The 23,036-nt window shown below is 36.3% G+C and overlaps 1 long non-coding RNA gene across 2 annotated transcripts in view; it reads left to right on the top strand.

The window, feature by feature from the left end:
- The window catches only part of LOC114147708 (uncharacterized), a 47,370-nt gene extending 27,818 nt beyond the window's left edge, over nucleotides 1-19,552 (top strand). For both annotated transcript variants that reach the window (XR_003596106.1, XR_003596107.1), the window contains one exon: nucleotides 19,002-19,552. This is a non-coding gene — a long non-coding RNA (uncharacterized LOC114147708). The remainder of the gene's footprint in view (nucleotides 1-19,001) is intronic.
- Nucleotides 19,553-23,036: the final 3,484 nt, after the last annotated feature.

Below are 23,036 nucleotides of genomic sequence, written 5' to 3'. Positions count from 1 at the left end.
TACAGCTTTACATGTACTCACCAGCTCTGCCTACTTAGAATCAATTTGTATAATTATTCTTTGCAGAATAGTTAAATGTATGTATGCTGAAAGACCCATTAGATTTAATTAGAATCACTAACCTGAAACATCAGCCCAACCATCATAACTTTTATCATTTTGGACAGTCAATTGTATTTGTGCAAAGTACTTCTTATACACAAATTGGTATGTATGTATTTTACCAACTTCAATTATAATAGTCTGAAAGATAAAATGAAGTGGGGAAAAAAGAATTGTACAATAATCAAGGCATATACTGTAATTACAGCATAGACATACAGCACACTTGCTAAACAAACTGCATGAATGCTATGCCCTGCCCCTTGCTCTCCCCCTTTTGCAGGCTAGTTCGCATGGTCACTGATGATTGTAGACAGTTTTCTTGTTATGGTAAATTATTTCTTTGTCATTAGCACAAATAAGACAGATTATCACCACTATGATATACTCTCACGACATAATGACATTTTACAAAATATATGTAAAAAACTTTTTTTTATTTAAAAGTTACCTACTGCAGCTTTAAAGCCTACTACTGCAAATGAGCCTACAAGTACAATTTCATAGCTAATCATTTGTGCACACAGAGTAGGATTATGTTTGCTGACATCTCTACTGTGTCCTCCTTGGTGAGAGATGCACAAACAACAAGCACTCTAATTCTTCTCTCATAAATTCATCTGGTTTCTCCATGAAAAACAGGCTGGATAGGATAAAAACTGGTGTGTTTGTTCATAGCATAAATGGTTGCTTGAATATTAAATAATGTTCTAAACCTATTCTAGAAAGGTAGGATGCGAACCATTTTCTCACTTACTAGGAATCTTTGCTTGTAAACAAGTTTGATTTTTTTCACTTTCAGTAGAGCTAAACCAATCAAAGGTGGATAGAGAATTGAATTCCCCCCAACACTGAAACTTTCTCCTTTTACTAAGTTGGAGTAATTTTCTTTAATAAAACCAATATAGGGTTCCATGGTGGCAAAGTGGCAACACTGTGGCCTTACAGCAGAAACGTTCAGTGATTCTGGCTCAAACACCCATATAAATATACCGCCTCTATAGGACATAACAAATGAATATAACTTTATGTAAGATTTGTCTTAAACAAATATATTTAAATTGTATATGACTTTAATTATATATATTTAATATCCCAGAATAAAGTGTTACTGCTACCCCCCCCACACACACACCATGCTCTATCATGTGACTTCTATGAGTGACAGCCCTGATGCTTGCTCTGAAACTCTCTCTGGCAACTCCCTCCACAGGGGAGTCTGAGCTACCAGCCCACAGGAGAGACTCCCACTGGGACGACTGTGGCCCTGTGCTTCCTCCCCTGGATGACCTCTGACACACCCAGTTTGTGCTTGGCGGCCTTGAAGAGGCAGTCGTGGGGATTTCTCCCCAGCCAAGCAGCAGGTTGTAATTGATGTGGCAGAGACGTCAGCACTAATCTTTTGCTCTCTGTCTAGCCTCTCTGTAAGCTCCTCGTCCACTCGATTCCCGAGACCTGCCGCAATAACCTTGGCCAACTGCTACCTAGTCAATTAGCTCTGCCCCTCTCTGTGCGCTGTTTTGTGAACATGTATCTCCGGTGGACACCCAACATGTTCAGTTATCTACACAAACATATTCAGGTTGATTTCCTAATGCCACCGCATGACACTATCAGTAAATGGAAAGCTCGGCTGATATCTTTTCCTGCAGTGGGATGACTGATTATATGTGGAATAGGAGACCATGTTGATTTTCATACTGGTATGGAGGGTGCTATCTCTTTTTACATGCCTCACAGTGCATATGGATATTCTAATAATACAGTTTCAAATTTGGTAATACACCTGGTGAAAGCATTACTAATTTGGTTAAAGTGTAGTGAATACAGTCCAGTGTGAAGCATATCACAAGTACAGCTCAATCAACATTGTTGTCAACTCTGAGTTAGAGGGCAAAACATGTCATAAAAAGAGGTAGCACTCATGACTGTCAGAGGAACAGTGGAAATCAGATATTCACATACACTGCATGAAAGATGCATACAATGTTTTTCACTGAGATAAATGCAAAATAAAAATGTTAGTCTTTTAGGGGAGTTAGAAATATCAAAATTATTTATATTCACCAAACTTTCAAATGTTCAACTTCTGAAGGTGACATATATTATCCCGTTATTTTGGTGTTAAATTGTCTACTCTGCTGAAACATCTTGTATGTGACAAATCAGAGGTTTATGGCAGTGACTAAAAAACATTGACCAGTGTCCTTAAGTCACTTTGTAACAAATTTGGTCGTATGCTCATTGTCGTTATCCTTGTGTGAAGACGTCTTTTGTCCTAAGATTTAATTTCCTGGCTGTCCTACAATGTCACTTCCACATTTCCATGCAACTGTGTTTTCTTAAAATCTGCACTCTTCCCCCATTCACACAAACATGCACACATCTTTATGCTGCCACTCCTGCACTTTACATTTGGGATTATGTTCACTCTTAAACGTCCCTCATTTTTTGACATGGAGACACATTTCCTACAGTAAGTCATCTGTCACAAAGTGTATTTTAAAAGTATGATGTGGATTTTTCATAGTGCTTTTTTAGTACATGACTTATTTCTTTCAGAGTGACAATTTACGTCAGATAGAATCTTGAAAAAGGTATTTTTCTTTTGTTGTTGTATTGTCTCACATATTTTACACCAATACATCCATCTCTGGCAAACAGAACCTCGTTCCTGAATGGTGTGAGGGATAGACATTCCTATGATGTCATGTTGTTTATACTAATAATTGTTTGAGCAGATAATTATGCACCTTTAGGTGTTTGGAGACAGATGGGTAATTTATCATTATCTCATTGTGTGTACGACCACAAACTGTTTGTTTGTGGTCGTACCCCTTAATATTCTGCAGGTTTTCTTGTATTTCACTTAATCTGAGAGCTAACCCCAGAATCAGCATGAGAAACTTACAAAGCCATGAGACTTTTTTGGCTTTTTCAAGTTGTTTCAAAGTACAGTGTACTAGCATAAGTAAAGTTCTGACTTTGAAGAAAGTAATAAAACATTATCTGACAGGTTATCTTGCTTGTCATTCTGGCATTTATCGAATATAAGTATTTGTGGCAATTCTAATTGAAAACAGGAGACATTTAGTGTGATTTAATGTTGGACAGGAGCAAAAAAAGTTGTGCCTTTTCTGACTACGTATGTAAATGTTTCAAGGGTATAAGCTATGGTTTCCAATAGTTCAAAGCCTGATAACAAATGAACTTGTTCACTTCATACACATAGGCACAAACATTTGGTACATTTTCAAAAAGTAGTGCTGAGGTTTGGATGTTTTATTTATTTATTTTTTCTGAAACAAGGCAAAGCTATAAGTGAGTTGACTTATTTAGAAAAATATTGGGTATTTTATTTAGAATAATTGTTGCAATTGTGTTTTATATACTAAATATTGTATCAATTCAGTCACTTTAATCATGTCGTCTCCATCCCTGTAATTATCACTTTGCTGTTTTAAGTCTAACGTACCTAAAAACCCCTTTTTCCTGTGAAAGCTGAGTATTTTCTGAATTTTCCAAAGCACAGCCATTTGTAAGGCTTATGTCACAGGTTAAAAAGCAGACATGGTCTTCGCACATGATCCTAAAGTAATATCATCTTACTGTATTCATTATTTATATGATTACTATGACTACATTTTCCACCATAAGAGTTTTGATTATTTGGAGGAGGAAGGTCAAGTCTGTAAGAATAAAATGGAAAAGCAATAATTTCCCAAACACGGCTTCGATCAGTATGCATGTAAATGTATCAAAGATGGAAAGCACACAGAAGGTTAATCTGCTATGACTGTTAAAATTTCCATTATATGGAGGTTTGATGAAAAATGACGATGGAATGAACCATGCTGTTTATCCAAACTCTTCTTTTGTCAGAAAAGCAGCAGGAATTACAGAATCTCCTCTCCAACCTCACCCCCCCACCCCTACCCGTCATGTACACATGCAAAATCTTAAAGCTGTGATGAACACACATGCATATTTTGCAGATATTCAGATTCGTTCTAGTAACTATTTATATAGCACCAAATCAAAACAATTATCTTTAGTCACTTTACAAACAAAATGCACATATTAAATAATTGTTATCAAATCAGACAGATTTCAAGTCGGGTACATCCATTCCAATTGATCCTATCTATAAAACAATGCAGCATTTATTGTTCAAACAAATGTTTTCTATTTAAAGAAACCCAGCAGTCACTGACTTGTAGCATTCACTTCTCTTGAATGTGCTTGTAGTGAGGGTGAACTGTGGCGTGCATTGAGTCATTAACTTTGGTGCAATCCAAGCTTCTATAAAAATAAACAAATTGAGAGGGATAATAAATTTAAAAGCTGAAAAACAGTAGTAAGTGTTAAAGAAAATGTAGAGCAGCAGAAAACATAGCGTAGTGAGGAAAGGTGGGCAGTAAGTCCTCCACCAGTCTAAACCTATAGCAGGTACATGGATACCTCAGGATAACCTAGGCCACTCTCTAAGTTTTATATATAATAAAGGTTTATATATATATAATAACCTATATATATAAAGGTTTTAAGTAGGGCATTAAACCTGCAGTCTGAGAGCAAAGTGCTCTGTTAGAAACATATGAAATAATTCAATCTCTATCTATGATGGAGTTTGATTATAAGGAGCTTTCTATGTGAAAAGGAGACTTAACACAGAGCCAGTAAAAGATAGCAAACATAGTAAATAGGATCACTCCTCTTAATTTTAATCAGGACTCTTGCTGCAGGGTTTTGGATCAGATGAAGGGTTTTAACTGGACTTCCTACCTGTAAAAGATTGCAGTAGTCCAGGCTTTAAATTGCATATCTCTGGGCTAGTTTTTCAGCATCACTCTTGAACAGAACATTTCTAATTTTGGCAAAATTGTGGAAGTGAAAGCAGGAGATCCTAGAAACCTGGGGTTTAAAGTGCATGTCCTGATCAAAGATTGTTTTAACTTTATTCTTCAAGGTCAATTTAATGGCATACAGACTAAGTGACTAAGTAATTCTTTTGTCAGACTTTGAAAGATGACAATTTCTGTCTTGAAGAAACAATAAGAGTTGAAAACTCAAGGTCATGTTTGGAACCTGAATAATGGTTCCAAGTTGAGTTAATATTAGCTAGGAAGAGTAAAAAAAAAAGTGGAATTTGCTATATGCAGAATATAGAAATGTTTGTTACAGCTATATACTTAAGCAAACACTTTGGGAAAGACTGGCAGATTCTTCTCATGGCCTCACTTGTATTAACTGTCAGAAGGTTGTCACATTTAACATGCAAACATACCATGCATCAAAACAGATATAACTTAAAAATGGAAGATAGTGAAGGACTGAGTACCACTGCTAACCACAGATTTACTTTAGAAAAAAATATATATTTTGTTTAGAAATTTTAGGAAAAGAACAAATTAATTTTATTTTTGCTGTACAAGTTTTTCAAATTTTCCTGTCACTTTAAAAATACAGTTATATAAAAACAGTTTTAATACTGAACACAGCTTTGTAAAGTTCAAAATTGAATATTTTGAACTTTAGAAAAGTTCATTATATATTTTTTTATTGAAATAATGATTTCAATAATAATGAAATAATTATTTGAATTATTTCATTACTATCCAATAATTTTGTTTATTAATGACATTTCTCTGAGCTGTAATTTAACTAACTTTCAATTAAAGCTGGCAACGGGGCAGAAACATAACAGTTAAGAAACAAAGGAAACCTCTGTTACCTCCCTACAGTGGCTTCCTTGTCAGTGTTTATCAAAGTGTCCACAAGCCAGGAACATCATCAAAAATGTCTGAAAATATAAAGGTTCAAAATGTCAGGGGAAATGGCTCAGTGTTGCAGGAAGCAATGCCATTTCCATAAATGTTTAATTGATTGTAATCCTTTGTTGAGGAGGCATTTGCACAATGCCTGGAGTTCACACAGAGCAGGGAACAGAAATATTGAAGTAAAATAATTGCTTTGATCCATCTGTGGCTTAATTGTCAGAAAACGCCTGATAATAGCCTTTTATTTAGGATGATTATCTGCCATATGTGGAAAGTTCTGGAAAAAGAGTTGTAATTAGAAGCTTTGCTGACTAATGTGAACTATGATGCATCTTCCTTCTCATATATAGTTATAAATCTGAGGCAAAACTTTGTAGCATCATTTCTGCCATGGTCACTTTGTTGACTTTCATTTTTGTTTTTCATCAGCTATTTATTAGTTCACAAGAATTATGTCTTTGTTTTCTCATTCCAATTCAAATAACTCCGGTTCAATGAGTCTGCCTTTAGATGTGTCCCCTTGCTTGATTATTGTTAACGCTTTCTCATAGAAAGTGCTCTTGGGTCAATCCTTCAGAGATTAGCTGGGCAGCATTATTAACAATGTGTGGTCATTGCTTTATATTGCTTCATTTCATTACTCAATAAGCTGATCGCTCCAGTGCAATTTTTGGATTGTATTTCTATTATTTGAGTATAATTTGATTATACTCGAATAGATTAGACTGAGTTAAAAAAACAAAAACTGGAATTTGAGCCAGATATCAAATTGGACCGGATTGCCTTGTAAAATGCCTTGGAGCAATATGGTGGTGAATTGGTACTTAGCTAAATTGAATTGTGTGACATATTCTTAGTTCTCAAGCCCCATGGAATCTAAAAGTCGAGGTTGTCATTCTCTTTCACAGCCAACAACCGAGCCACCACACAGAGCTACAAATCCCCTCGTAGTCAGGTTTGCAGGCAACCATCTCTGCTTGATCCTCTCTGCTTGCTGCAGCCATGACAAGATTCTCAATTCTCTCCCTTTATTTACACGCCATCGCCCCAGCCCCGCGTCATGTCAGAGTGGTGTGGTCTCGCGGTCATGGCTGACCCCAGGGTAGGAGCTGTCTCCACTGATCCAAGCTTACTCTGCTGGGGACCAGACCGCGGTCATGTAATAGCCACCATACAATGTTCACAGAGAAAATGCTCAAAAAGGACATTTCTCAAAGAAAATATGAAATTATTTTTTTGTCACCCTGTGGATCTCTGAATATTTAGCACTTTCATTATCTTATCCTTTTATTCAGAGCCAAGATCATTCCCATCAAGCAAATGAAGATGCATTTTGCTTCTGTATAACGATTGCTTGGATGTTGACTACTTTTGTCACAGCAAACGGCAGATGAACATCCTGTACCCTCAAGCGAAGGTATTACTAAACCAAAAAGCTGCTGGAGGTGTCATGTAAATACCTAACCACAGCTAAAGTAATAGGCTATAAAGTGATCTTTAAGTGGAGTTTTAAGCACCCCCATAATGGCTTTGGCTGCCTTTTAGCAGACCATGTGACTCTCCCAGAGTAGTGATTATGAGTCACGGATGAAGAGGTCTTGTGTGTAGGTCAGCCTGTAAGCCTCACTTTCACCTGCCAATCTTTACTTTCCTCCGATACGCTAAGAGCAGTGTTCTTTATACTGTTAACTGTCTTACAGCGGGAGGTATCTGGTAAATTATGTCTACAAAACACCAAGACAAAACTTAGGTGTAGCCTCATCAAAATCCTGCAATGCAGAAAATCCTCCACAATTGAGAAAGAGCAGGGGAAAAATTAAGCAGTCATCTCATTTAGCATACTCTGGGTGAAGAAGCATACACTCTTGCAAAGGTATTTACACTACTTTAACTTTTTTTTGGTCACATTACTACTACAAATTTTAATATTTCATTGGGATAATATTTTATAGATCAGCACAATGTGTGTATAGTTAGGTGGAAGGAAAAGGATACGTGTTTGCTTTGCATTCACTCCCTTGCCTGAAAAATCTGCCATTAATTCGTTTTAAACCCCATTTGACTCAAAACTTCGTGGAAATGCCTTGCGATGCAATTTCAACTGCCAGTCTTTCAGAGTTATGTCTAACAATTGCTAAGGATGATTAAACCATAACCATGCTTTCCCACCCGGATGGTGTTCAGAATAATGTGCATACCTTGTATTTTGGCCAAAAAGTTAAGTTCTTCTCACACTTTTTCCACATTTTTGCTGTGTCCCTTTCATAGCTTATTGTAAATTGTAAACTACATCCCGTGTGACTTTCCTTCAGGTATTGCAATCATTCTTGCTACTCCTAAAAGGCCAGACTATTGTCGAGACATTCTTCCGCCTGAGCTGTGGATCTTTGTAACTCCTAGAGGTGTTAGTACAGACCTCACAATTTGTATAGACAACTAGGTCTTAAGTTGTGCCACATGTATTTTTAGAAGGATGGATTGAAATTTTCAATGCTTGGGATGCTATTTTATAACTTAGCCTGCTCTAAACATCTCCACAGTGTAATTTGTGATGTCCTTGTTTCTTTAATGGTCTATTTTGTTCACTGCTGATCTAGAAATGAATCTCTTAAGCCTTCACATAACAGTTGTGTTAATATGGAGATTAGATTGGATACAGGGGGAATCTCTCTGATTGTATTACTTTTAAGGTATGAGAGTAAAGGCAGCTGAGTTCAAATGAAAGCCACTCCTTAGATTTACAGTTGTAATAAATATTGAAAACTGAACCTAATTTTTCTCCAAAATTAGGTAGTGTTTTTTCTTTCTTCTTCTTTTTTTTTTTTTTACATAAAACCCATTCACATTTAGCTGTAACATTAAGTGTTGAATGTCCAAATAGTATGGCTACAGTTGCAAGGCACCGTTAAGTAAAAGAGGTTTAGGAAATACAATTCTTGGCTTTACCTTGGCCTGTTTTCCTTTTACATTACATGAAGACACTGATGCATGATGGCTTTTGAATTTTGTATTATGTTGGAGGTCGGGGGGTAGTTTCAGGAAGTGGTCTTAATTTCACAGGGTTAAGGAACAGCAGATTCACAGGGAATACAGATCACTTAGCACAAGCCTGTAGCCGCCTCGAAGTTGGCCAGTTTCTCTCCCATTTGTTAACCACGTCCTCACGGGCACTGAACCGTTGAGACCGCCAAGGTGAACGTGCAGTCCCTGAAGGAGGCTTTGCTGTCATAGATCAGTAAAACAGTGATTCAGCTTCACTCGTGTGTGTTTCTATGTGAGCTCACTTGTGCATGCTGCATTACTTTATTAGCACTCAGTGTGAGCGTGTGCACATCCGTCCGTGAAACGTGCCCATACTTTTCAAAAAGCAAGGATTGTGTCTAAAGCGAATAACACCAGTACAAAAAAAGGAGATCATTTTTTGCATTTGGGCCATAATTTGCGCACAATCTGATAAAATATGTCAAAATTTCTTTTTAAAATGTTGAGTTAAAAAATGTAAATCTCCTCTATTCAAGACTCCATAGACTTCCAAAGTACAGTGCAATAAAATCAAGCTGCTGAATAGCTCGTGCCAGAATCTACCCATTATTTGCCCAAACTAAAAGAAATTGTACATGTGTCAGTGATAATCCAATAATCATGCCTCTACTAAGCTTTTAATTTGATTAAGCGTGTGAAAATGGAGAGCAGAAAGTCTCTTGGAGGATAACATCATAGACAACTTCTTCTAATCGGCGCTTTAGATTTACACATGAATTTCTTTTTAATGTTTAACCAGTCTTTAATCCGGTCCTCTCTGATGTCTGCACTCGGAAGTATATCTGCGTCTGTCAGAAGATGCGTGATTACTGCGATTGCATTCTGGGCTAGTTTTGATGAAATGCCAACCATTACCAGACGCTTACAAAAAACCAGCAGATTTGGGAAGTGATTTAATTTTGGTGAACAAAAACATCTTAATTTGTCCTTCAGGAATTGAAGATTGCACAGCATTCAGCTGGAATATGCTCTAGGTTCTCTTATTGTAAATAATTAGAAGCTTTGTTCTAATTATGTTGTATGCTATAACATCATTCCTCTCTCCAATAGTACTACTGTACATATACAGCATACTTACTTGTCTTTAAAAATTGATCATCTACCCATTGTGTTTTGTTTTTTTTGTTTGTTTTTTTTAAATTACAAATTAAACTGATCAGGTGTCCTCTCTTGAAAGAAAGTTAATTTAGATACTGGACATCCTGTCTGATCAGGGGGGCTATGGATCATTGAAAAGTGCACAACAGTATTTATTGAAAAACAACCAACATATCACAATACAGGCTTCATTTTACAGACTTTCCTAGAGCTTACACATCAATCAATAGTTTTGGATTAAGTGTTACTGGTGAGGTATATGAAGTAATATAGTGGGGAGAGATTTTTCATTATTTGGTCAATAAAGTATTTTTCTTATTATTTCCTCTAAAACCCAACTCACTCAATGTTTGTTTTTCCAAAGCTTTTTTTTCTCTCCATTTTTAATAAGCTGAACAAACCCATTTTCACTTTTTAAGGGCGGTTTCCCTCTCCCACCTCTGAGTAAATGGCGACTCTATTTCCATGAAATTCTCAAATGACATAGATTTTGCTTTTGCATAAAAGCATGAAGAATGGGCCTAATATTGCCAGCATTCATCTGCTAAGTGGACATTTGCATGGGTGCATCGAAGAAAAAGGGGAGTAGGAGAGACCCGCTAGCCTCCTGGGGTGACAGCGGCACAGAGGGATGACATGTGACAGCTGTGACAGTACTGAAGGGGGGCGGGCAGGCAACTTGCTGGGCCCCTGATCCAATTACGCCACACGGCCCCCTGTCAGACCCAGCAGCTTGACTCCAGCCACTTGGAGGACAGTATTGATCTCTTGTCAGGAGGACCAGTTGCCCTCCCTCACAATTCACCGGCCCTGAACTTTCCGACCACCCCACCACCCCACCGCTACTTACACCCACCTTTGAGGATGGCTGCCAGCCACCGTCTTTAAGTGACTAGGAAAATAGGGTTATCTTATTCAGGTAAAAGGGGAAAGAAAAGAGAGGTCAGCGAGGTTGTGTGCCAAATATCCACAGCTTGTGAGAGAGAGTGCATAAAACACAGGGAAGGTGATGGTGGTAATGTGCCTGTCCAGCTCTAAGCTTAGAGCTATACTTGTAGTACTCCACTAAAGGTCTGCAAGGATGCTGCCTCCACTGGCTTGTATGAAAGTGTTTGATTTGAGATGATGAAAAGGCCATTGCAATTAGCTGGCCAGGCTTCATTTTTCCACATCCAGAAAGAAATGCTTGAGACAGTGGCAGCTGCCAATAACTTCAAGTTAGAAAGAACAGACAATTAGGCTGGGAGTCTGTTACCCCTGGTAGTCCCACATTTCCAGACCTTTGCGCTGGCTCTACTCCTTTAGCAACGTCAGGTCAATAGGCAATGATACTGCATTGGCCGGTGGTTTGGAACAGAGGTTAATCAAACCCAACCACACCCATCAGCTGCATTTAACTTATTCTCTTTGCAAAGATCCAAAGAGAGAGAGAAGAGCAATGCGACTGAATACATACTTTTTATCCCTTACAAATGATAAGTTATCTTCTTTACAACATTTCAGATTTGTAAATTTTTTGTCCAATTAGCAGCCCCAGCTAAGAAAAATAAAAGATGCATTTGACAAATGGGAAGAGATGGAGCAGATCCGATCCAATATTGGTATTGATCTTGATAACCGACATTGTTCTTGGATTAGATATTGAACTTATGCAACCATTCTGTTCTCAGTCCAGTAGGTGATTTCCAGGCCTGTGTTGCCAAGTCTTAATTTATCTGACCTTATTCTTTTAAGCAATAAGTATAGTTTATTACGTAATAAACTAGGCTTAGTTCATTGTGTAATAAACTATATTTAGTAATCTCAATTTTTATATATGAATATTTAAATTTCCTTGATATCAAAAGACTTTTTTTTTTGACTGATAGATTACTTGAACTTTAAGGTACATGTGGAGCTGGTTGCCGAAACCTGCTGTGAGTAGTATGTTGGGTACAGGTTAGTATTGCCAACTTAGTATCTTTATGACATTTATCAAGTACTCAGATCCTTCTAGAAATCATTTTCAGAAGAAAAGATGACTAACAACAAATCTAGCACTTTTTGTATGCTATAACATCATTCCTCTCTCCAATAGTACCCATTGCTGATTCTGTACTCAAATAATTATTAACATTTTAGGAAAGCTAATTGATACTATTCTTACTGAGGAGTTGGCACAGTGGTTTATGCTTCTGAGAGTTGCTGTTTTATTCTTGTGGTTTCAATCTGCCATGGACTATGTGGGATCTGAATAATACACAGAGAGACCTATGTAACAGTTAACAAAGCTAACACTAATGTCACTGATTGGTAATGGAAGTTGTTAAACATGGAGTGAAACTGTGAAAATGTCTTTTTGCTGTTTTGTGCTTTTGAAATTACCAATGCTTTGAATCAAATTTTTGGGGTTTATAAAATGGTGCCTGATGCTTACTGTACATGCATTAACAATGATATTCTGTACCACTAGATTACGTGGTTGTCTAAATTTAAAATTTGAAAATGTTTGTTTTTTGTAATGTTTCTGCAGTTATCTAAAATGTATACTTCTTCAGTCTTCTCAAGACATTGGGTTATAGAAGAAACATTATTTTTAGGAGGGGGGAAAATAGCTTGTTTATGGACATGAAATGGCAGCATGTGTGCAAAGTGGTTATCTTGTATAAGCAGCCACAATGAAGCAGCAAAAAAAGCTGTCAGCATTTTCTTGAAGGAAAGTTCAGCTTGGTCCACATAACCATCTTCCAAAACTGTTTCAGGTTCACCACTGTTTGTTAAAAAGTTCAGCTGCACTTCTCTACTCTTTTGATTCACTTTTGGGATTTTGTTTTTGTCACAACACTCTCCTAAAAGTCAGTACCTTTTCTTTTTTATGTTTTTCTGTCCATCTCAAATAATAGTCAGCCACTTCTTTAAAGATTACAGTCCACATTTGTGAGCAAGAGGTGAGTCATGGTGAAAAGAAAGTACAAAACTTCAAGTTTGTGTATTTTACATGTTCTGAGATTTGGATTTTTACAAAAGTCATTATTTTGTATAATAAAGAACATTACAGTAGAATATCTACTGTATGGTGACATGCACTTGAGGTTAAAATAATTTTACAAACTTCAAAAAATCTAGTGTACAAGAAAACTCAAGGGATTGCGAGAGGGTGTAATTTTTAATTACTATGACTGTATTTGGCAGTTTGTACTTTCTTGCAGCCTTTATTCTTTTACAAACAGGAATTATTTACCCCTCCCAAAGTGGATATGTGGCAAAGAAGGTGTTTCAGGGAAAAGAAAAAAATAATATGCAATGGAAAAGTCTTTAAGAAGGGACAGTTTATGCAAGGCATCAAGATGCAAGTTCTTTAGATCACTCTTACAAAGTTGAATGCAGTTAATAGACATAGGTCTTATGTCTATTCCTTGCATCTCTGTCTTATCCTTGCAAGGCAAAACCGAGGTGATGAAGTCCGAGAGGAGGAAAGTCTAATTAAAGGTAGCCAAGTCCCTCCTTGATACAGCTTGCATTTGGTAACACTTCAAAGACTTATGCATTTCATTCAATTGTAACCTTTTCCCCTGGAATTTGTTTTAAGTTATCCATAAATTGCTCTTGGATCTAACCTTAGAGCAGATCTACTTCTGGAAATTATGTTTTTGTCTCGAGCTGAGGAGTTGAGCGTGATTGATGCTTGGTTTTCTGTCAAAAGGAACTTACAGATGTTCCCTGAATGCCTCACACTCAGACACTCCAGTGTTTTTATGATCCCTAAATGGCTCACATATTTGTTGTTAATGAGCCTGTTTACAAAAGAGGACAGCCATGAGGATACACTTAAAGAGGCATGTATATGCATAAATACAAAATACATAAAGGGATCAAGAGAGCAAGAACATTATGAATATAACATAATTTAATTGGACACTTGCTTTGGGTTTAACACTGGGAACCAGTATAAATGGTAAGATTGTAAGATTATCTTCTGAGAACTGTTTATATATCAAAACAAACCAGTCATAATAATGAGGTTGTTGAATAGAAAACACACAACTGTTTGTCTTGTGTTTTTACTTTGTTGAAACAAAGTAAAAAGTTGAAAGCTACAGATATCTACTTCAACAAACATTTGAACATTTGTTTTATCATACGAAGCACATATTTGCAAAAATAAGCTAAAATGTGAGGCTGCAGATCATAAATCCAGAGTCGTTTAGCAACCTGTCCAGAGGGTACCCTGTCTCTTCTCCAATAACCATTGGCAGTAAAACCCTTGACCTCAACTGGATAAGCGTGTAAAAATGATGACTATATGGATGGAAGTCAAAGGTTAGGTTATTTATAAGGGTTGATTTATTTAATTTTAGACTTTTTACATTATTTTACAAAGAGTGTCAAAGAATCTCGACAGCACCAGACGACACAACCTGCTGAACAACTCAAAAAGGTTGTGAATAAGGCTTGCTTAAGTAACTTTCTGAGTACAGTTTTACACTGGATTGCTTGCATTAGTATACATGGCAAAGCATTCTACTGATATATAAAAAAATACATAAATATATAACAAATCAGTGTGATGAACTGTTGTCGTGTGTGCATAGCACCATGAAATTGGGCACAATCTGGAAAGAAGCTCATAGTTACTTTCATGGTACATGCAGTGTGTGTCCAATGCAGAGTGTGAAGATTATCCTGGCCACTCATCCATTCAGTTGTGACACCAAGGAGGATTGGTCAGAGGTTATGTAGGGATAGCCTAATACTATTTATTATTGATGAATGATACAAAAATATCTGAATCCTTCATGTTGTCTGCCTGCCATTTGTCCATATTTTGTATTACTAAAATTTCTTGTAGACCTTAAGATATACCCCGAACACAAAAAACTCAAACTAATTTGTTGGTTGTGTCTTACTGAAATGAATAAAACCAAAATATTAACTTGCTTTAGAGACTAGATTAACACCACTAACCGAAGAGACAAATTATTGGTCTCTTTAGATGACTTTTCAATTTCAACATCTAATTCACATGTGTCCCTCTAATGAAGTACTTGGAGAGAGTAAAAACAATCTGTGCACACACCAGTGAGCCGAGATATGCTGTTGTGTTACTGCTGCAGTCATGTTCCATAAGATTGTTGCTTTTTTTTTTAAGCAAAGTATTTATTAATGTAATTAAGTTGGAGGAAATGCACAAGAAAAATAACCAAAATCTATTTTAGAAACACCAAATCAATCTGCTGCAATGTTCTATTTAATATGTTTGATTGAAAAGAGAATAATCTAAACCACTGCTGTGTGCTGTAATAAAAAATGAGCATATGTTGCTAGAAGAACAAACTAAAAATAACTGAGTTAATCATACAATTTATATTTCAACTTCAAGTGCAACAGTCTGAATTATTTGGTGAATCTTTGAATTTACATTATTTCTTTATTGCTATAGACCCATACATTTTACATAGCTTGACGTTTTGAGTGATTGCAGTTCCTGTTTTCATCAGAAGGGACTACTCCTTTCTTTTGTTGCCCGTCCAGTTCACCAAATAAACACATTTACACAATATTTGTACAATATTGAAATTGGCTGGTGATTAACTGAAGAGCTTTTTCATTTTCATATCTGAAGCAAAATACTTTATCAATATCCTTTCAACATTAGAAAAGTAAATTAGTTTAATCTGATTTTACATAGTAAAATATGAGGAATATGTATTTAAGTCTGCCCTGGCAAAAAAGTAAATTAGAAGAAATCATGCTACCTTTTTATAAAATATATGGACTTTACTACTTTAAAGTCCATACTATTGTCTATGTAATTGCATTTTAAGAGAAAATTCTACTTTATTATATGTACTCCCAGCAGATTCAACAATATTAGACAGGAAATCATTCCTGCCAGGGGAAAGAAAGAGGACATTTCACTTTGGAACAAACTGGGACATTGTTTCTGTTTTGGAAAGTGCAATTATGAGTGTTTTCAGACATCCAGTGACATGTCATTTGTAAACCAACTAGCACTTCCAAGAGCAACGATATTTGTCACACCTACTGTAATGCACCATCGAGTTGCTGAAGCACTGGGTCTTCCCAAAGGGGCCCAGGAGGGAAATCAAGGAATCTGTCGAATTAATGCATGCAGCGAAGATTCCTCCTGTCATCTCTGCTCTCTTTTACCGCTGCCTTTTAAAAGCCATTTAAAGGCTCCAAAATGAACAGTACAGACAAGCTTGACAGTGACTCTTAAAATACCATCTGTCTCCTTTAACACTTAAATAAACTATGATACTGCCTTTTACACGAGCTTAATTTTAATTAATGAATTGATTTATTTTGTCAGTGACAAAGCAACATAGTTTAAGATATGCCAGAAGCAGTCTATATATTTCTTCCTACAAGGAAAATCCCTTTAAAGGATCCTTTTTCTAATTGGACAAGTGCTCAAAATTACAAAGCATCGTTAGAGCTTTTGATGTATATTGCAGTGAAAATGATTTTTCAAGCTGTTAGGATCAGTTTGACAACGGGACATGTTCACTCCAGGGTGGCTTCATGGTTGCATTCCTTGGAAGTAGTGACAGAGATTTCAAAGTTGGACTCATCTTACTCCGGGTGCAGAAAAAGAACAAAAGTTTCACTTTGATAAGCTTGTGTTTCTGAGTGTCACTGCAGATAAGGAACTGTAATGTTCCACCACAGCAGGGGGGATCCAGATTAACAAGCTAAAAGCTGCTTCTCGTTATCTACCTCAAATTTATATTTTTACCTCCCACCAAACAGGGATATAATTGAGCCATTACTTGTACTAAATATATTTGCTGTTAAATTAGAGCTCACTGCATTCCCAAAGATAATGCAACATAAAAAAGTGAGCTTAAGAAATTGTTTTTAGTCATTTATCTTAGATAAAGGCAGAGATCTACATTTATTCTGTCTCTTCTGCTTGCTGTAAACTACCTGACAATTGTTCATTAATGATTCCCAGTAAATTTCTTAAAATGGTAATTTGTCATCCTGTCACTTCATTTGTGACCTAAAATTCCTCACTAGGGGCATCATCAAATAAATTAATCACTACCCAGGATCCATTTCTCCCTTGTGCGTGCTGTTATACCCGGCTCTCTTGTGTTTCTCTTCATTTACATATATTTAATGGCCCAGTTGTGGTTGGTTGTGCCACACGACTTGCACGGTGCGTGTCAGGTGAAATATTCCAACTGCCACAGTCTTTAACAGTGCGAGCCATGTCTTGTTCATTTTCTCAGTGAATTCCCCAAAACACAGGAGAATAAAGGGAATTAAAGTAATTTTGTGGCACTGTAAAACCAAAAGTGCACAATTTGCAGGTTTCTGGATGGGAGATTACGCTAATAGGACGGCACACTTTTATGAAATACATAAAAAGATGTTTTTCATCATTCTTTTTCTGCCTTCTGGTATTGCGTTTTATTTTGTTTGCAAAAGAATGCATTAAAGCCACTTTAAATCGTAAGAAAGATGTTAAAATTAAACACAGGAGTTGTCAACACAATTTGGCTTTATTTAATTGTATCTCATTACAGCACATGTGTACAGTACATTACCCACCAGATAGATTGCTTGTTGTGTTCCTCAGGGGAATTGTGCTATTAAGTGTGAAGCTCAGGGCTTGCACAGGCATGAACTCAAAGCATGGAGATTTTACACCCAAAGTGGTGAGAGACAGTTTTTTGTTGTTGATTTTTTTTTCATACAATTAACTCGTATATCAAAATATATTAGTCACAACCTGAATTTTATTTGGTTTTTAAAGGGGATAAGCAATTTTAAATTGCCATTTTTAAAGCAAAAAGAGTCTTCTGATTCATGTTGAGTAAGACAGGAAGATGCTACTACATATGAATGTTGATGTAGCATCTCTAGCATCTATCTTGCTTAAAGCATGTCAGTCTCTAAGGCTGAGGACATAAAATAGATTACTTTCTCACCAAAATTATTATAACTGGGTTTGGGTAAATAGATCTACGACTGCCTTTTGGTGACAGAATAAGAATATTTGGAAGACTTTTACTGCACAGATTGTCCAAGCAGGACAATCTTACTTCCCTGGAAGTAAGCACAGGTAAGGAGGAAATATTTCTCCTCACCCATCAAAAACAGTCAGGTTTATAATGAAGAGGAGCAAAAATGACCTTTAATCAGAATGTTTTCAGAATTTTTGTGGTTAGAGTAATGGTTCATCCCCAGTGGTCACTTATTATTGTGGTGGATTATAAGCAGACTGTCCTCACCATAGTCTACTTTTAAATCCTTCCATAGTGTTCTAGTTTGCTAAATCTCCTACCTGACATTTTCAGTGAGCTTTCTTCCTCCTTACAGGATTAATATCCAAATCTTCACTTAATGGATTCCCTTTCCAACTGGATACTTTGTTATAGCTACTTTTGTTTTGGATTGTCAAAAATCATTATTCCTAATATAATCATTGCTCTTTGGAAACCTTGGCATAATTTTTTGGGTGGTTCTTATCTCTTTCATTGTTTTTTATATATTATTTAAGTTTGAACATGGGAACGTGGTCTAAGCTTAAGTACAGCTTAAAAGGAAGAGTTGTTAAAACGAGGCCTGGCCTTTAAAGTTAATTTGAAACATATTTTCCCACATGCATTGTTTGTTATACTACTGCCCATCAAAGCATTACATTAGAGTTTAGATCAGAAATCAATATATAATATTATGTTTCCATTCTATCAGGACAACAACATTTAGTTCCTAGCTGGTTATTGTTTGTTTATTTCAACATGAAGAAGTGTTAAAAGATGGTCTAAGCAGGCTGATTACACAAGTTTTAGTGTAAAAACTGTTTAGTTTTTTTTTTTTTTCCCTTTACATTTTGACTCAAATGCAGTTAAATAATCTCTTTCTTGTGTGTGTGTGTTTTTTTTTTCTTTTGACAGTTAAAGAAAACAGCCCAATTATTTTTAGGAGCTCATAGCATGTCATGTTTTGATTTTACATCCTCATTAGGGCTTCCTAACACCAGAGGACATGTGAACGTGTGAGGAGGACTACCAGAGACAACAGAGGCAGCATGAATGTCGCCAGAGGATCCCTTCTCTCACCCAACCACCCTGTTAGAACCTCATAACCTGTTTCAAATGAAATTAGCATAATTAAGTATTAACATGCATTAATTGTTGTGTTTAATGCAAACTGAGGACAAATGTGTAATTTCCTGCGGAAGAACCGCTAAATGCTTTGTCACCTCCCCAGAGGCGTTTTAGGTGAAAATATAATAAACGGATAAATAAAATGGAGAACAAGCAACTGTTTTGTCTAGATGCAATGAGGATTGGAGTTATTTACAGTGTAGGTAGTTCAATGCAGGTAATTAATGGACTGGGTGCTACACTCGCTGTCATGCTTGCTTAGAGGCATGCATTTGTTTGTGGTGTCAATTAGAACTGTGAAAAAAACTGATGCTTCCATGCATGTTATTCCAAGACATTATATTAACTAACCACCATTTCTTTCACGTGTGGCATACTGATGAAATAAAAATACTGTGTTGAGGCCTTGATTATAATACTAAAAATAATTTCTCAGATTTTTTGTCTTTAAACTGACCTGCAGACCTTGACTTCGACATGTCTTTTAGTCTGAATACTGTACCTTTTTTTTTCTTTTGCTGCAAATGGTTTTGTGCACTCAGTTTTTTTTTTTTTTTTTCACATTTAAATTACTGTTTATCTTTTGCTCATAGGCACCAACAACTATCAAATCTCTCTGGATTATTCATAACTGGGCAGTTAAAATCTTGGGTAGGATGTTCTCTAGATCACAATGTCATGTTCTTAAGAAGCCGAATTTGCAGAACTTTGCTAATTTTATAAAGTATTGTGAAAGTAACATTTATTTTTAAATGCATTCCTTTTAAAGCTTTTGGGATGTACTACACCCATTCAGTTCCTCTTAAAAATACAGGTTCCCTAACTCATGGAACACAGAGTGGGATTGGTAAGGTTCATTGATGAGGAGATAGCATGTGGAATTCCCTTCAAGCAGAACTAAAACTGAACTCTGACTTGTATCAGTTAAAGCTGTTGAAGTTTCTCAAGAAGGACTATTTCCATCAGGGGTTTATCTACGGCTGGTTTGTTGCAGTCGAGCACAGATATACCATAAACATTAAAGCAGGTCTTTGCACTTTAGGCAAAGTGGAAGATGTAAGCATGAAATGCTCTAATGTTTTCTAGTAGACGGCTACGGTGACTCTGGATTTGATCAAACAGACTTTACCAACAACACCAGATGACAGTTCCACAAATAATCATGGAATGTTCATGCTGGATGTCAAGCAGCATGGGTTATGTGTCTCTGCACTCTTTCTCCATTCGTTGATAGGATGATTTCTAATTGGAATGTAAAATTTACTAAATTTAAAGAGGACTTGAAACTCTGAGCAACAGTGTGGTCTTTTTTTGTCCTAAACTCTGCCAAGGGGCTTCTGACCTCTGCTTCAACACAAGTAACACAGCTGTAGCCCATTTCCTGCGCTATACAATATCTGTAGATGACATGTTGTGAATCTTCCCCAAATTTTGGGGATGTAAGCATGAAATGCTCTAATGTTTTCTAGTAGATGGCTACATTGGTCTCATTAATGAGACCTATGTGAAAACCAACTTTTTTTTCTTAATTTCTGTTATATTTTAATCATTTGTGACTCACCAAGAAAATTTTCTCAGACTTTTACCGATTGCTCAGGTGTCTAAGCCAAGAGAAGACGTATTAACGCAACAAATAAACATCCCTCAGCTCTGCAGCTCTATTTTTTTAAAGAAAATATATCAAACAGTGCATTGATCAAGGAAGTCTGTGATGTTGCAAAGATGAGTTTATAACAAAGGAAGTCGGCACATATGAAGTGCTAACCAGGGCTCAACCTTGCAATAAAGTCTGGCATTTGGAGAGTGCAGCTCAGAAAGAAGGTTATGCAGTACTGCAGTGCTTTGGGTGATAGAGGAACTAGGCTTTTTTCTGTCATTCTGTGAGCCATCAGATGGGAGGATGATGGAAAGATGATCAAACAGATGTTGGTCTCAGAAGACAGCAGGCATAGTCCCAGTTGGAGATTAGAATGGAAATTCTATGTATCAATCCACTTTTAATTTTATGCATTTTTTCAGACCTTTAGAGAAAAGATTACAAATTTAATTTTATTTATGTGAAAACAAAGTAAAAGCAGGCAAAGCATGGGTTGGCTTTTAAGAATAATCTTTAAAATGTACAGTATATATATATATTTTTTTGTTTTAACCAATTTTTATTGAAACTGCAAATTTAGTCAAAATTTTTATGTGCATTCATTTAAATGCGATGGGTACCAATAAGGTTTACCCAAACATGTTCTAATTAGTTTTGCTTCTTGTCTTTTTGCCCCAACACATAATGTCCAGTACATTTTTCTTTTTTTTCAGGGTATGTCCTTTGCGTTCTTCTCTGTTCCATAGCATTTTTTTGCCAAAACAATACATTTCCCTTTTCTATGAAACAAATTTTAGTCCTTTTAGTCTTTTAGTTCCTGCTGGTGAAAATGTGTTTCCACTATACACACTTGAAAGGAAAACATCCACTTTCATTATGCAATGTTGCATTACTTTTAAAACCTTTGTAAATGAATTGGCTTAATACCTGCTAGAGTTCATCTGAAACTTCTTTATACCAAATTCTTTCACATCACAATATCTAGAGACTTCTTGCAGATCCCAAGGATTCTTTTTTTCCCACTACTCTACACTACATAATCTGTCTTGCCATTAGGTGGCATAAAACCGCTGGAAGACCATTCTATGTATCTGATACTGTAGCATGCATACTTTGATCTCCAGCTAAATCTGGCTGCTGGAGACTATTGTAATTGTCAACAAAGGGCATGGCAGATATATGCAGATATCACAGTAACAAAATTGCTAAATGCTTTATCTGCACAGATGGAGATCCGTTCACACCAACATGTCAAATTTTTAAAGTGTCAGACCTTCAAGCCATTCCTCCAACACATACAATATATGAATACATTCGTCATCACTAATTTGCACAGTTTTTTTAATTTTTGTTTATATTTTTGAGCTTATATTATCCACCTAAAAACAGTATTTGTTTTAAATTATATTTTTTTTCTATATGTTCTTGTCTCATTACAAAGAAGCAGAACCATACATTTATAAAGAGGTGGGGAATTTTCCACATTAATCTAGATTTAATATTCAATTCAAAATACATTTTTCCTATTAATTAAAAGTAAACCATGTATTGTATGGTACATTATCCCTCTAACGGCCCCATGTGGAGATTATGAAGTGGAAAACTAATGGTCTGGGCTTTAGCATTTGGATTTTGCCTGAGTCATTTACATATCTTTAAGGGGATGTCGACGTATGTGCAAATAAGCAGAACTTTACGTGTCCCATGCTTTCTCTGCCACCACCTCTGTCCACCCCTCCCCTTTTTTTAACAGAGGAATCAAAGCAGAAGTGTTGCTTCTCTCCCCTCAGCTAGAGAAGGTAATGAGATTCTGTGCTCCCTCTATTACAAGGAGGATGAGAAATCTGATTATTAAGGAGAGGCATGTGGCAGTAAGAAAAATCTGTTTGTTTTTTTCTTATTGTATCACCCCAAGAAACAAAGGTGACCCCTGTGTTCTGTTCATTAAATCTTGCCTCCTCTAATTTATCAAGGTAAACTATCAGAGTTTCTGCTGAGCTAATCAGAATGTGGAAACTTGTTAGGTATGCCTCAAAAGGACACATCACAGAATTTGGATATTACTTCACATACTGAGTAGGGCCTAATTCATGCTTCTCCAGCAGCACAGCAAATGTATTAAGGGCATTAGCATGTTGATTTTTTTTTTTCCATACAGGAAACTTCAGGACGATGAGGATGAATTATGACCTCCAAAGCAGTACAAGTGTAATTATGTCAAGGACACAGAGTTGCTGCAGGTGCATGCTTTGATGCAAATATCACAGAAAATATAGTTTTTGCTGTATATTATGA

This window comes from Xiphophorus couchianus, chromosome 7 (assembly GCF_001444195.1).
Source record: "Xiphophorus couchianus chromosome 7, X_couchianus-1.0, whole genome shotgun sequence".
NCBI classification, from domain to species: domain Eukaryota; kingdom Metazoa; phylum Chordata; class Actinopteri; order Cyprinodontiformes; family Poeciliidae; genus Xiphophorus; species Xiphophorus couchianus.
The sequence above is the reverse complement of the archived record's forward strand: the minus strand, read 5'-3'. Positions and strand labels throughout refer to the sequence as shown.